The sequence below is a fragment of the Galeopterus variegatus genome, unplaced genomic scaffold (genome assembly GCF_000696425.1).
Source record: "Galeopterus variegatus unplaced genomic scaffold, G_variegatus-3.0.2 Scaffold217, whole genome shotgun sequence".
In the NCBI taxonomy this organism is placed as follows: Eukaryota; Metazoa; Chordata; class Mammalia; order Dermoptera; family Cynocephalidae; genus Galeopterus; species Galeopterus variegatus.
The window spans coordinates 390,413-406,608 of NW_007726328.1; positions in this window are offsets into that span (position 1 = coordinate 390,413).

Here is a 16,196-nt window from a genome sequence, read left to right on the forward strand (position 1 = left end):
CCATTTGCAACAACATGGATGTACCTTGAAAGAATAATATTAAGTGAAACGAGTCAGGCAGTGAAAAAGAAATACCACATGTTTTCACTTATTGGAGGGAGCTAAAGGTGAATGAATCAATTCACACACACATACATACACACACACACACACACTCACACAAAAACAAACAAACAGCAACAACAACAACATCAACAACAACAACAAAAAAAAAAAAACGGGGGAGAGAGGAAGATTTAACAACCTCAACTTTTTTTTTTTTTTTTTTTGAAGCTCTTACAACGAGAAAATGGAGGGGACACATCTGGGTGGGAGGGGGGAGAGGGAGGAGGGAGGGAGGTTTTGGTTATGGGACACAATAACTAACTACATTGTATATTGACAAAATAAAAAAAATTAAAAAGAAACAGGTGAAAAAAAAACAGGAAAAAAGAAAAAAGTATACTTTTGGGGTGATAAGTTATATGGTCGCCCTGCCTCTTCCACTATGCAGGTATGTGTCTCTGGGTAAACCCTCAACTTACTGGACCTCGGTTTCTCGAGAGTTTAAATGAAATTGTAACTAACATGCTTTTTAGCCTAATATTCTATGGCTCCATTAAGTTTGAGTGAAGAAAAATTAGTTTGGGGGTTTTATGGAATGTATATGCTTTAAATTAAACAATATCAGTTATTTCTCAGGGGTGTGTTCTCCTCATTGGTATAAATAGTGATGACTGGAGAGATTACTGTATGAAAGCACTACACTAGTGATCTTAAATGCATGATCTTATTTAATCGTCACAAAACTGTTATGATGTCTACCTTATATGGCCTTATAGTCATTTCAAATCATCTTTCAAAGCTAATTCTGTCTGACTGTAAAATACCATTCTCTTAGCCATCGTGCCACACCTAGGGTGTTCTGAGCTACAACAGCAAAGAGGGTACTTAGTGCATCAGTCAGGATAGGCTAAAGTATGCTGCATTAACAAAAAACGACAATCTTACTCACTTAAAATGTTTATTTTCCAATCATGTTACATGCCCATCAAGCATTATCTGGGAGGCATGGCTCTGTGCTGCTCTCTCCCCAGGACCCAGGCTGGTGGAGCAGCCCCCATCTAGACAGTTGCCCCAGTGCATTGGCAGAAATAATGAGAGACCACGGCCGATTGCACCCTGCCTCTTGAAGCTTCACCCAGAAGAGACCACATCACTTTTGTTCACAATGCATTGGCCAACTCAAGTCGTATGACTACATCTAACTCCAAAAGGACAGGGAGTAAAATCCCAGAATGAACTAGGAAAGAAAGCAGGAACATTCGATGAAAAACACTGCGGACTTCCACACCAAGGTATTCCTATGATAAAACATCTAAGGTTCCTCTCACAGCTTTTAAATTCTCTGAATTTCAATTGCTTCTATGCAAAATTCGTAGAATTAGATGTGCATTTTGGTTATATTTCTTTAATGTTTCATTAGGCTCTTCGTTAGCCACAGACTTACTAGCTTATCCCTGCTAAAAACAGTATCTTTCTATCCAAATAAGCAGGTAGACCGATATAGGTACAAAATACAGTTATGTCCATCCTCTCTCTCAGGAGCTCTTTGTTACATCTACAACTAAGAGATGATAGTTCAGTGAAGGAAAAGGTGTGTTTACCTCAGAAAAGAGTGTCTTTGTGACACTGATCTGCTCTGATGAATCCACTAATGTGAAATTTCTGACCCAACAGGCAGTGATTGCACAGCTCTCAGACTCCTCTCATTATTCATGAAATATGTGCCGCACGGCATCAGCGCTCTCCCTGCAGACTTGCTGCCAGGCAATTACTCATTTCCATCACTTAGCTTTTTTATTATTATTATTTTTCAGTGGGTGTCTATATATTCAGCACACTTCAAGGAGCAAAGCACAGTCCCAGAATGAAAATGATGCTTGTCTTGTTTGATTTTAAATAGAAAAGCACTTTCAAGTCCTTAAAAATTGATGTTGTTTTAAACTTTACAACAAGCAATAGGGGAAACTGGTAGATGCAGAAATAAATGGAAAGCAATCAGGAGCATTTCCACTGTTACACATATTTGCTACCCAAGAGCTGCTGGAGGGAGTACCTTATATGTCCTGATTTATTTCTCTGACTCCCCCTAGGAGCCTTTAAGAGGAACAATGAACCAGAAATGGCAACAAAGCTCTGGTTGCAATCCTTTGCCAGAGGCAGGAATACTCACACACGGTGGCCTGTGCTTGGAAAAGGGACAGGCTCCAGAAACCGTGTCTCCCTATTGCAATGTTTTCTTAAGGCCTTGCAGATATAAAGTCTAATGTGAAAGAATTGCTGTCTTTTGCTGCTATGTGATGTAATCTGTGCAGACCCTTTGTATCCTTGTAGACATCACAGTAGAGGAATATTCCAACCATAGATGTTGTGCCAGCAGAGTTTTTGAAATTGGTGAAACTTTATTAAACAAAGAATCCTCAGTCCTAGGCTCCAATCCTCATGTGTGGTAAAGTCTTCTCATATTTTTTGGTCAATTACAGTGATGATCCAGCTCTTCTAGCCTCTGATCTGCCCTTTCCCGTGTGAGTGTGCAGCTTCTCATTGAAAAGAGTTTCTTTCTCCATCTCTTGCATGCAAACTAGTCTTGGGATTCGGCTGGCCAATAGAATGTGTGGAAGTGGTGGCAGGCTGCTTTTGAGCCTACGCCTCCAAAGTCCTTGTGTGTTGCCACTTGACCTGTCTCACACCCTTGCTGTTGCCATGGGAACTTACCCAGTCCAGCTTTTTAGAAAAAGAGAAACATGGAACAGCTCCAAGGCCTGCTGACAACCAGCTGACCCTCCAGACACATGAGTGAGCCCAGGCAAGATCAGCAGAGCCACCGAGACAGTCCCCAGCTGACCCCAGACATGTGACACATGTCTGTTAATTACTATCATAAGGTTTTGTGACTGTTTGTTACATGGGATCGCATAAATAACTGGCTCCTACCTCACAAGGAATTATAACTTTTCGTTTCTCACCTCTTGCACACCCCATCCTGATATGCTTTGTTTGCTTTGGTCTTTTACTTTCCTTCAGTTTCTTTAATTTACTCGACTTATTATTAAATACATCTCACTGTCTTAGACAACATGGTTAATACACAGAATAGTGAATCAAAGAATGTTCTCTCAAGGAGCTCTCATTCTCTCACAGCTGTTCTCAGTATTTTTTATCTTGACACTTAATGGATGGCATTAATATGTGCAATGCGCTCTCGAGAGCAAACTCGGAGTTATGAGCAATTTCTGGTGCATTGGCTGTTTCTACACTCATGTCTCCTGTGCCTAAGAAATTGCACTTGAATGCTAGTGAGTGAAAGCAGAATTGAAGAGTTGGAAACAGCATAGATGTCATGCTGAATTGTTTCTATGTTGTTATATTACCTACTATTAGTTATAAATTACTTACTACATACTTCACTGCTGATCACTATATCCTGGGTTGTGATGTCCCAGATGAGAACAACTGGTCTGGTGAAAGGACGGTGCTGACATCCAAGGTGTGAACTGCAGCCCAGAGCAGACTCAAAGGAGGGTTTAGCAGAAATGTTAGCACGGGACTAGGAGGGGACTCAGAGGAACAACACATTCCAACTCGGGCACGTAGGGAGGCTTCCCAGAAGAGGTGACATCTGATTTAAATCCACGGTTCTGACAGAGATTAAATCACTTCTTCAGTAAGAGACCACCCTTTATCCCATCTCCTCCAAACCCAGATGTCCCCCAGTCCTTTTAACTGCACTCAGTGGAGGCTGAAATTTCAATCACCGCAGCTTATTGAGGCAGGTGGTAGGAAGGTAACACCTCAGAATCTGGACCTCTGAGCCCAGCTTCCCTGACTCTGTTACTGTGTCTCCCCAAAAGGATGCTCCAGGAGTCAGCCTCCCTCACTTGCATTTCTGGACAAGAGAATATGAGGCCAGATCCACCAGTTCTCTATTGTCTGGTAAAAGACAGACCTGGGACAAATATGGGTTTCTTCTCCCCGGGTTAATGTTCTTTCCAATTTTTGAGTGTTTGATGACCTTTAGAAGTCCCTTCTAACCTTGGCTTCTGACCCATGTTTTCTTTTGAGTCATGACTGGCAGTTCACAGGAAGGATTTATACCACCCTTCCTGCTTCTGAGGACCAATCACAGCAGTCAAAGCTGCTCTTTACAGACTGAGGCCTTAGGGATTTCGAGGACTCTATTTTAAGAAAAACTCTTCCTCTGATTCCCCTTCCCTGTCTATCCTAGCAAAGTGTGATCACTATGTTTCACTCACCTGCACAGATTTCCCATGTGGCTTGTCCATTATGTGATAGCATGGGAATGGGAAACAGCTCCCCCCTGGAGGCAGGTGCCACAATGAGAGCAATAAAGTTCTGCAGAACAGCACTGCATCAAGGAGATGGGTTGGAAAGGTGCGTTCTTTCATGTGTGTTGAAAAAAGGGAGCTTCACTGACAGATAGGGAAGTTGCATGAAGCCTTTGGTTCCCCCTATGAAAATCACAGTGCAGACTTTTAAGGTTTAGGGGCCAAGCTAGGCCATCCTCTGCAGTTAACTATTCTTTTGAGGAACAGCTGCTGGCTCGCTACTCAGCCCTAACAGGGACTGAATGCTTGATTGCAGGCTGCAATCTGTAGACTTACAGAATTCCTGTCACCATATGGCATTGCACACAGCAGAGCTTCTGACCAGACACTCATGAGCAGGGTGCTGCCCGACCCACCAGCCACACTGTTGGAGAGGCACAGAAGCATCCCATCATTTGGTGGGAATGCTGCACATGAGACCGTCCACGGGCACGAGACTCAGATTCTCACGGTTCTACTTTTGGTACGTTCCCTCTTTTCCCCCAACCCACTTCTAAGGCCACAATTTTTGTTTGTTTGTTTTGTTTTTTTTTAAATTACTCAATTATTTAAAATGAAATATAATTGATTATACACATTTATGGGATACAAAGTTCACAATCAGTATTTGTGTATGATACGTGATGATCAAATCCGTATTATTAACATGTTCATCATTACAAATCATAATTATTCTTTGTGTCCCTGACCCAGTTACTAACTCCCTCCCCCCTTCCCACCTCTAGTAACTATATGTCTGTTCCACATTTTATTGTGGCCTTTCTTTCTTTCTCTCTTTCTTCTTTCTTTCTTTCTTTCAGCTCCCACTTATGAGTGAGGACATGTAGTGTTTCTCTTTCTGAGCCTAGCTTATTTCACTTAACAATTTTCTCTAAGTTCAACCATATTGCTGTAAAGGGCAGAATTTCATTCTTTTTTATGCCAGAGTAGTATTTCATTGTGCACATATACCACATTTTCCTCATCCAGTCATCTGTCGATGGACGTGTAGGTTGGTTCCATATCTTGGTTATTGTAAATAGAGCTGCAATAAACATGGGAATGCAGGTGTCTCTTTGACATGATGACTTCCATTCCTTTCGGTATGTATCCGGAAGTGGGATTGCTGGATCATATGGTAGTTCTATCCGTAGTTGTTTGAGGAAGCTCCATACTGTTTTCCATAATAGCTGAACTAATTTACAGTCCACCAACAGTGCAGGAGGGTTGTTTTTTTCCCACATTCTCACGAGCATTTGTTATTCTCAGTTTTTTTTGATAATGGCCAGTCCAGCTGGGTGAGGTGATATCTCAAAGTGGTTTTGCTATGCAATTCCCAGATGATAGGTGATGTTGAGCATTTTTTCATGTACCTGTTGGCCATTTACATGTCTTCCTTTTAAAAATGTCTGTTCAGCTCCTTTGCCAATTTTTAAATTGGATTACTTGGTTTTTTTTTTTTTTTTTTTTTTTACTGTGAAGTTGTGTTCCCTGTATATTGATATTAATCCCTTGTCAGATGTATAATTTGCAAGTATTTTCTCCCATTCTGTAGGTTGTCTTTTCACTCTGTTGTTTCCTTTGCTGTGCAGAAGATTTTCAGTTTTATAAAATGCCATTTATTATTGTTTTTCTTTTGTTGCTTGTGCTTTGGGGGTCTTATTCATAAAGTCTTTGCCCAGTCTTACATCTGAAGTGTTTCCTCTGTGTGTTCTTCTAGGAGTATTATAGTTTCAGGTCTTATACTTAAGTCTTTCATCCATTTTGGGTTGATTTTAGTATATGGCAAAAGCTATGATCTAGTTCCATTCTTCTACACATGGACATCTAGTTTTCCCAGCACCATTTATTGAAGAGGCAGTCTCTTCCCAATGTACGTTCTTGTTGCCTTTGTCAAAGATCAGTTGGCTGTGTGTGGGTTGATTTCTGGGTTCTCTATTCTGTTCCATTGTTCCAAGTATCTTTTTTCTTTTTTAATGCCAGTGCCATGCTGTTTGGGTTACTATAGCTTTGTAGTATCATTTGAGGTCAGGTGGTAGTATAATGCCTCATTTTTTTTTTTTTTTTTTTTTTGCTCAGGATTGCTTTACCTGTTTGGAGTCTTTTATTGTTGCATATGAATTTTACGATTGTTTTTTCCATTTCCATGAAGAATGCCATTGGTATTTTGATGGGGATTATATTGAATCTGTAGATTGCTTTGGATAGTATGGACATTTTCACAATGTTAATTCTTTCAATCTGTGAACATGGAATGTCTTTCCAACTTTTGGTGTCCTCTTTAATTTCTTTCAGCAGTGTTTTGTAGTTCTTGTTGGAGAGATCTTTCATCTCTTTCATTAAATTTATTCCTAGGTATTTTATTGTTTCAGTAGGTAGCTATTGTAAATGGGCTTGCTTTCTTGATTTATTTTTCTCCTTGTTCATTATTGGTGTTTAAGAATGTTGCTGATTTTTGTGTATTGATTTTTGTATCCTGCAACTTTACTGAATTTGTTTATGAGCTCTAGGGAGTTTTTTGGTAGAGGTCGTGGGTTTTTCTATACATAGGAACATGTCATCTGCAAACAGCGACTATTTGATGTCATGTTTTCCAATCTGGATGCACTTTATTTCTTTCTCTTGACTGATTGTTCTGCCTAGTATTCCTAGTACTATGCTGAGTTGAAGTGGTGAAAGTGGGCATTCTTGTCTTGATCTTGATCTTAAAGGAAAAGCTTTCAGTTTTTCCCTATTCAGAATGATGTTGGCAGTGGGTTTGTCATATATGGCTTTTATTGTGTCGACATACTTTTCTTCTATACCTAATTTACTGAGAGTTTATCATGAAAGGATGTTGAATTGTGTCAAATCCTTTTTCTGCATATATTGAGATCATCATATGGTTTTTGTCCTATTACATTTATTGATTTTCATAGGTGGAACCATCCTTGCATCCCAGGATGAATCCCACTTATCATGGTGTACAATCTTTTTGATGTACTGCTTGTATTCTGTTTGCTAATATCTTGTTGAGGATTTTTGCGTCTGTGTTCATCAAGGATATTGGCCTACAGCCTTCTTTTTTTGTTGTGTCTTTGTCTGATTTTGGTATCAGGGTGATGCTGGCCTCATAGAATGAATTTGGAAGAACGGCCTCTGTTTCAATTTTTTAGAATAGTTTGAAAAAGATTGGTGTTAATTCTTCTTTAAAGGTTTGGTAGAATTAAGCAATGAAGCCTTCTGGTCCTGGGCTTTTCTTTGATGGGAGACTGCTGATTACTGCATCAATCTCATTGCTTGCTATTGATCTGTTCAGGTTTTGTATTTCTTCTTGGTTCAGTCTTGATAGTTTGTCTGTGTCCAGAAATTTATCCATTTCATCCAGGTTTTCAAATTTGTTGGCTTATAGTTGTTCATAATAGTCTCTAATGATTCTTTGTATTTCTGTGGTATCAATTTTAATGTCTCTTTTTTCATTTCTGATTTTTGTTATTTGGGTCTTCTCTCATTTTTTAGTTATTCTGGCCAATGACTTGTCTATTTTGTTTATCCTCTCAAAAACCAACATTCTGTTTTTCTGATCATTTGTATCGTTCTTTTGCTCTCCATTTCTTTTAGTTCTTCTCTGATCTTAATTATTTCTTTCAGTCTACTAGTTTTAGGATTAGATTGCTCATGTTCTTCTAGTTCTTTTATATTTAACATTAGGTTGTTAAATTGAAGTCTTTGTATCCTTTTGATGTAAGCACTTATCCAATATACTTCCCTCTTAGTAGTGTTTTTGCAGTATCTCACAAGTTTTGGTAAGTTGTGCTTGTATTTTCACTCGTTTCAAGAAATTTTTTTTTTATTTCTTGCTTTATTTCTTCTTTGACCTATTGGTCATTCAGGAGCATGTTGTTTAATTTCTATGAATTTGTATAGATTCCAAAGTATCATTTAGTGTAAATTTCTAATTTTATTCCATTTGGTCTGGAAATATACATGATATGATTTCAATCTTTAAACTTGTTGAGACTTAATCTGTGGCCTAACATGTGGTCTGTCCTGGAGAATGATCCATGTGCTGATGAGAAGAACATATATTCTGCTGTTTTGGATGAAATGTTCTGTATATGTCTGTCAAGTCCATGTGGTCTAAGGTGCTATTTAAATCCAATATTTCTCTGCTGATTCTTTGTCTAGTTGATCTGTCCAATGCTGAGAGTGGTGTGTTAAAGTCTCCAGCTGTTACTGTGTTGGGGTCTCTCTCTCTCTCCTTAGATCCAGTAACAGTTGTTTTATATATCTGGGTGCTCCAATGTTGGGTGCATATATTTTTGATTGTTATATCTTCTAACTGCATTGATCCTTTTATATAGTTATAAAAGTGTCATTATATAGTGTCCTTTGTCTCTTTTTATAGTTCCTGTTTTGAAGTCTATTTTATCTGATATAACTATGGCAACTCCTGCTCATTTTTGGTTTCATTTGCATGGAATATCTTTTTCCATCCCTTCAATATTAGTCAATGTGTGTCTTTATTGTTGAAGCAAATTTCTTGCAGGCAGCATATAGTTGGGTTTAGTTTGTTAATCCACTCAGCCAGTCTACATCTTTTAAGTGGGGAATTTTGTCCATTGACATTCAGGTCTGTTATTGAAAGGTATTGCCTTATTCCTGCCATTTTATTAATTTCTCTTTGGTTGTTTTATATTTCTTATGTTCTTTTATTTCCCTTCTATTGCTTATCTTTGTTGTTTGGTGCTTTTTGTGGTGATAAAATACATTTTTTCTCTCTTTCTCATGTGTATATCTGTTCTACTAGAGGGTTTTTATTCTTTCTCATGTATTTATGGTGACATATATCTTTTGATTCCAGATGTGGGACCCCCTCGAAGATTTGTTGAAGGGCTGGTCTTGTGGTGGTGAATTCCCACAGTTTTTGTTTGTCTGGGAAAGACACTATTTCTCCTTCATTTCTGAAGGAAAGCTTTGCTGGATATAGGATTCTTGGTCGACAGGGGTTTTTTTGTTTGTTTTTTAGCACTTTGAATATGTCTTCCCACTCTCTCCTGGTCAATAGGGTTTCTGTTGAGAAGTCTGCTATTAGCCTGATGGGGATTACCTTATGGGTAATTTGACACTTTTCTCTTGCTTTTTTTGGAATCCCTTCTTTGTCTTTGACTTTTGATAATTTGACTACAACTTTCTCAGGGAGATCCTTTTCTGGTTGAATCTGTTGGGGGATCTTTGAGTTTCTTGGATCTGTAAGACCATCTCTCTCCCCATATTTGGTAAGTTCTCAGCTGTTATTTTGCTAAATAGGCTTTCAATGCCTTTTCCTTTCTCTTCTCCTTCTTGTACACCTCTAATATGGATGTTTGTACTCAAGGTTATCAGAAAGATTTCACAGGGTTGGTTTTTTTTTCATTCCTTAAAATTCTTTTTTCTCTTTTTTCTTTTTTTATCCAACTGTGTAAATTCAAAAAGCCTATCTTCTAGTTCAGAAATTCTTTCTTGTGCTTTTTCTAGCCTGCTATTTATGCTCTTGGTTATATTTTTTATTTCTTTGAATGAATTCTTCATTTCCAGGATTTCCACTTGATTTTTTTTCTATTACTTGTATCTCTTTATTGAATTTCTCATACATATCCTCAAATTTCTTTTTGGCTTCATTGTGATTTCTATCTATTTTTTCATCCATCATTTTGAGTTTCTTTAGTATTACCCTTTGGGTTTCCTCCTCAGGCAACCCATCAATTTCCTGTTGTTTGGGGTTTGGTATTGGATGATTGTTGTCTTCTTTGTGGGGAGTCAAGCCTCTTGTTTTTTCATGCTTCTTACATCTCTGCATTGACATCTGTGCATCTGGTGTTGTAATCTCTTCTTTTAATTCTAGGAGTGACTTTTGAAGGGGGAGACCTGTTCATGTAGAAGTATTCTATATTGACAGTGGGGCTGGGCATTTTAAGTTTGGATCTGGGTGAGTGTAGTAGTGCAGGCTTCACGTGGTTTCTTCAAATGTATTCAATCTTAGAGTTGTGTGGGGGTGCCTTTGTGGCCTAGCCTTGTTCTAACCTGCTGTTTATGCTCTTGGTTGTATTTTTTATTTCTTTTGAATGAATTCTTCAGTTCCAGGATTTCCTCCTGATTTTTTCTTATTACTTGTATCTTTTGAATTTCTCATACAAAGACATTTTATGAAATGGAGGGGCTCTCGGCAGTTTCTAGTTGGCGCGGGTGATCTGCTGTCAGTCAGTGGGTAGATGTATACTGTTGCAGCAGTTACTGGTAGGTCTGTAGAGGGCCACTGGCTCAGCAGTTGAGCTTGGAGCCTATGTGAATGATGCAGGACCCAGCGGCTCTCTGGAGGTGTGCTGTAGGAAGGGAATGCTGCTACCCAATCAGCTATTGAGCCCAGTGAGATCTTGCAAGGATGTAGCTGAGCCCAGCAGCACTATAGAGGCCTGCCTTGGGGAGGGGAAGCTGCATGAGATTAGATGTTGGAGTCTCACTCCTTTGCTCCAGGCAGCTTGCATCTTGGTTCCACATGTACCAGAGCAAGCATGGCAGAATGCAGGAAGGGCCTCCAGACAAACGGACTCAGGCTCGCTGTGCTTGGAGCAGGGGGTCTAGGCTCCAAGTAGCTGGGATTGTGGCCCTGCTTGCACCCTTGCAAGCATGTGGAGGGTCCCAGTGAGAGGCAGGGCTGATGCCAGGTTATCTGTGGACCATGCAGGCACCATGGACTCAGCCCCCATGGGCCATGCAAGGCAGACCATGGATGTGGGGAACTGCTGTATTTCAGTGGATTTCCTGCTCAGCAAGTCTGCCTGCCCTCCTGAAAGTGGGCACTGAGTGATTTCGGATGTGCTTCCCAAAAAGACTGGGGGGACTGCCCCGAGGTAGGGATTACTAGCATTTGCGGTGGCAGTGGGAATAGCTGTGGACTTTTCCAGCTTACCTTCTCTCCATCTAAGGCCTCATTTGGAATTTCCCATGATCAGCTGATCAGGAAAGAAAAAAAGCCGGGCCTGGTTTACAGATGGTTCTGCATCATAAACTGTCAGCATCTAAAAGCGAATGCCATTACTCTGCAGCCTCACTTCAGGGTGGTCTGAAGGACAGTGGTGAGGCGATGTCCTAGCAGCAGGTAGAAATTTCAAGCAGTGCACCTGGTTATTCATTTTGCCTGGATGGAGAGAGAGCAAGGTATAGAAGCATATTGATTAAAGGGCAATTTATTGATTAAAAGGGTTTGAATGGCTGGTTAGGGGCTTGGAGGAATACCACTTAAAAACTGGTGACAAGAAGGTCTGGGGAGATGTATATGGATAGATCTCTCAGAATAGGCAAAAAAGGAAAAGTCCCAAAAATGTTTGTGCCTTATGAAAGAGAAACCTCAACAGAAGAGGAACTTAACAGGCAAGTAAGCAATATAACCTATTCTTATGGGTCTTGGATGACCTATATCTTGTTGGATGTTGTTCAGCCCCTTTTCTGAGCAACCCCTGTCCTTGTTCATTGGGATAATAAACATACTGGCCATGTCAGCAGAGAGAGAGGTTGTGCACAGACTCAGCAACATTAACTTCCACTGACCAGGCCACAGCCCCTGTTCCAGGCCCACCTCCCATGCTGGCTGTGCACCCACAGAGGCGGTAACTACACAGGGACAACAGCCTTCTCTACAAGTCTCTTTGATGCAGGTCAGTTAAGATTGCTAGATTTGCAGAATACTTATACATGCCATTTGTCCCCGGTCTGGAAGGTACGGAGTAGGACGGAATGAAATTCTTAAGCATAGAATGAAAAACAACAAAAAAGACTGAAAGGAAATACTCCACATTCAAAATAGTAATAAGGACTTTCTTTTGGTGGTGAGACTGTGTGATTTATGACTTCCTTTTTTCCTACTGCTCTATGACTTCCAAACTTTTTCTAATAAAAATACTTTATTAGTGAAAAACTAAACTTTGTTTTGAAAAAAATAAGAGAATTTAAAATGTACAAATCACTTAGTTACATACGTGCAGTCACACACACACACCCACTAGAGCATAACACAAACTCTATTTGTTGAATAGAGTTGAATTAATCAGTTTGCATCCAGTATATACTCATAACAAGGTTACCAGTCCAAAAAAAAAGAAAAGAAAATCCTGGCTTCCAGCATCTTAAACAATAAGTAAGGCTAAATGGGTGTACTAGTGAGGCTTCTGCAGCTACAAGAGGGTTTCTAAGGCTTGAGGTACTGTGATTTATTGTAAGGACACATATGACCTTAAAATTGCCAGAATTTTTAATTGCCCCAAATTTAATGGAGGCACAGAGTACAGTGGGGCCCCTTAGAGTCTGGGCCTTGTCATTCTGGTTCTGAAATATCTCTTGGGAACTCAAGAGAAAGTTATGGGTCTTTACTCAAGTAATGTGCTAATAGATGGTTTAGCTTATTACTGTATACGTGTGTGTGTATACATGTGTATAGTTGCTAATAAGGAAAATTAAATCATTTATAAGAACAATTTAAAAATCTACCTTGTTATTTGCATACCACAAGTATTTTATTTTACAGGCAATGCGGAGCTATGGTAGAATCCAAAGCAGGAAAGTTAAATGCTCAAGTCTGAGGTCAGAACTAATAATAAAATACTCTGGTAATAGTGTGAAAAGAGAAAACTCCAGAGGCAGAGAGGAAGCTCTTGTGACAATCGAGGCAAGAAATTATAGTGAACTGACTCAGGAAACCACCAAGGAGGATCAAGAATTATGTTGGAGAAACTAATGAAAGTATCACATTAACATAGTTAGAAACTTGTTTATTTAAAGTTGATAAAAGGCCACATTTTTATTGGCAATAAGCAAGAAAGATTTGTCTGCTTTTAGCCAAGCATAATGACAGATTTCTTCCCATCTGTCTGACGAAGCAAGCTGATGATACATGATCATGTGATTGCTTGGTCTGAATGAGGGGAAAGCATTGATCGTGTTGGATGCAATTAATTACCATAGACTGGGTTGTGCTGCAGTAACAAATAACCCCGAAATCCCAATGGCTTAAGACCACAAGATTAATATCTCACTCACATTACCTGTCCATCATGGGTCAGCCAGGGCACAGTTCTCCAGCAGCATCACTCCAGGGTCAGTCTGGAAGAGCAGCCACCCTCTGCTGCCATCTGCCTTTTACTGTGGTAGATGGAAAGAGAAGGTGGTCAGTTGCATCCCAGCTTTTAAAGCATCTGTGTGGAGTGGAACACACCACTTCTACTCACATTCCATCAGCCAAAGTAAATCATATGGCCACACCCAACTTTAAGGGAGCAGAGAAGAGCAATCCTGGCATATGCCCAGGTAGAACCAGAGATCCATTTGTGAACAGATGCCAATGTCTATACCCATCGGCTGTAGCTTTATCAATAGCAGTGCTATCTTGGCTGCCTTGAATCTCATGAACAATGCAGAGACAGGAAAAACATTTTAAAGTAAGACCCCACCCATAACAGCTGGTAGGAATGCTCTTGATTCCAGCAAGCTTAGCTCAGGAGCCCAAGGTCTTAAATATTTATTTACAAGTGCCCAAGACATTCCCTGGCAGATTATGGGTATGGAGTATGGTAACAGCCTTAGTAGGATTTCCATTCTGTTTCTATCTTGTCAGGAATCTTCCCTGAGGTCTACCTGGGACCTCCCAAGCTGTACCCAGGGCTTGTTCCTCACTTTCTGCCCCGCCGTGAACAGTGCCTATTAAGCAGCTGTCCTCTACCACCTCGGAGAGGGCTGCGTGTCCACGAGGCATTGTTAGAGCAGCTGCATGTGCCAGTGGAGCACTCGGGAAGCAGGCTGGATGGAAAACAGAGAGACTTAATTGAATTAGAAGCACACGCTCTGCATGTTTTGGTCTGCTGTCTTTATAGCCCCCTCTGTTTGTCAGGGAAACTATGTCTACTTTTACTGATCTGGTAGCATTTGGGATTTATTCTCTGCACCTTCTACTAAATCCAACAGCCTCGTCTTATCCCCTTGCATTCCCATATTCTATAAACCAAAGAAAAGGAGGTCTTTAGTAATATTTCTGTGGTCCTCATCAGAAACAGACAAAAGATGAAGTGTTGAGTGTGAAGAAGCGCCCAAGGCCCTGGACTCTGCCTGGCCCTGCACCTGCCAGTCCTGTAAGCAAGGGGTCCCGCACTTTCCTGGAGGTACGAGTATCCAGGGACTTGGTTAAAATGCAGATACCCAGTCTATCCTGAGGAAAATGTGAATCTAGGAAGGCCTAGAGCCCAGGTATCCAGACACACTTGGAAAGAGTCTTATTGTCAAGTAAGTTGGGGAAACACTGACCAGTGTTTGTTTCCTTCCTCTCGGAATACTTGGAAGTCTTTCAGCTCGAAAGCTTCAAAGCTGGAGAATGACGGCATGAAACTTTCCCTGAATAATCTCAGCCCAAACTGCTCTCTTCCACTGTAAAAGTTTGCAGCCTCTATATCATAGCTAATGTATTTTCATATACTCTTATGTCATATTGGACTATTGTCCCCAGCTATTTCACTATGTATGCTTCGTTTTTTCCCTAAAAGGGTCAATTCCCTCAGGTCGAGGCTGGTGTCTCTGCTTTGTCTTCCTTTCCCTGCTTTCACATCTAGTGCCATGTATGTCTGCCTCACATGTCTATCTCTGTTCTATCTATGTCTATATCTATATCTACGTCCCATTACAATGTAAACTCCACAACAGCATGGAATTTGCCTCCTGCGCCGCATCTAGAACTGTGCCCAGCATATATTAGGTGCTCCAAATAAATGAGTTTTGACTTGTGGGTCCAATTAAAAAGAAAGTTTTGAGCAAGTCTGAGGACATGTCAAATGCTGCCAGGTGCTGCACGCCTACTGAATTACGTTTTGGAAGGTAAGCGTCACTGGCTGTCTTCACTGCGCTTCATCGATATGACTATTCCCTTCTTATCTTCTTGTGTCCTCTTTCCGGCCCCTGCTCTTTACCCTGGTGTCGACTCCCCTGAAGAATGTTTACCTCGTCAAATGGACACAGAGACAGAAGCCCAGAGCTTAATGCAGAGCCCGCCCACAATCTAGTCCTCTCCGTTTTGTTAAGAGCAGCAGGGAAGTATCTCAGTGTCTGTACTGAGGTGTGGCTGACCCCTCTGCAACCCATGAGCATATTTCCTTGCCTTGAAGGTTGTTTCAGGAATGAGGATATGACCCCAGGTCCAATTAGAGTTTGGAGTTTTTGCTGGGAATTTGGAAACACCGGCTCTTGTACGGCTGAGGTTGCTGGCTGGAGAATATTAGAGCATTGGGGGGACTCTCAGGTACAGATGGCCTGCCTGAGAATGACAGAAACATGGAGAAGAACAGGGCAAAGTGGTGGCCAGTGAAGGAGACAGTCATGGTGACATTGCTGAAGCATGGAACTGGCCCATGTGACACACGTTCCTTTTGGCTTCACGCAGGCAGCCAAATATTGACTGTGTGTGAGGCAGGACCCTGGCCATCAGGGCGGGCTGGTTGAGGAAGAGGGGAGCTTTCTCTGCAGGGAACATGTTGCCTGGGAGCTCCCCCCATGCACGGCCAGGTTAACCCCTTGTCACTGTGTACGGTGATCATTTTGAAGCTGTCCTACCACCCTCCATGCACTTTCTATGCACTGCACTCGTGGTTCGGCGCTGTCTGCGACAGCCACATCTTCCACAAACCGCATCCCCACACCCAGCACCATGCGGGCAGCACTCAGTGCTCTATGCACGTTGGGGACACAATCATCGAGTGAGTGCATACAGCAGATTGCAGAGTTCAACTTGGCATTTCTTGACCTGCAAATCCAAGGCACATGCCTCCACTAGAAATT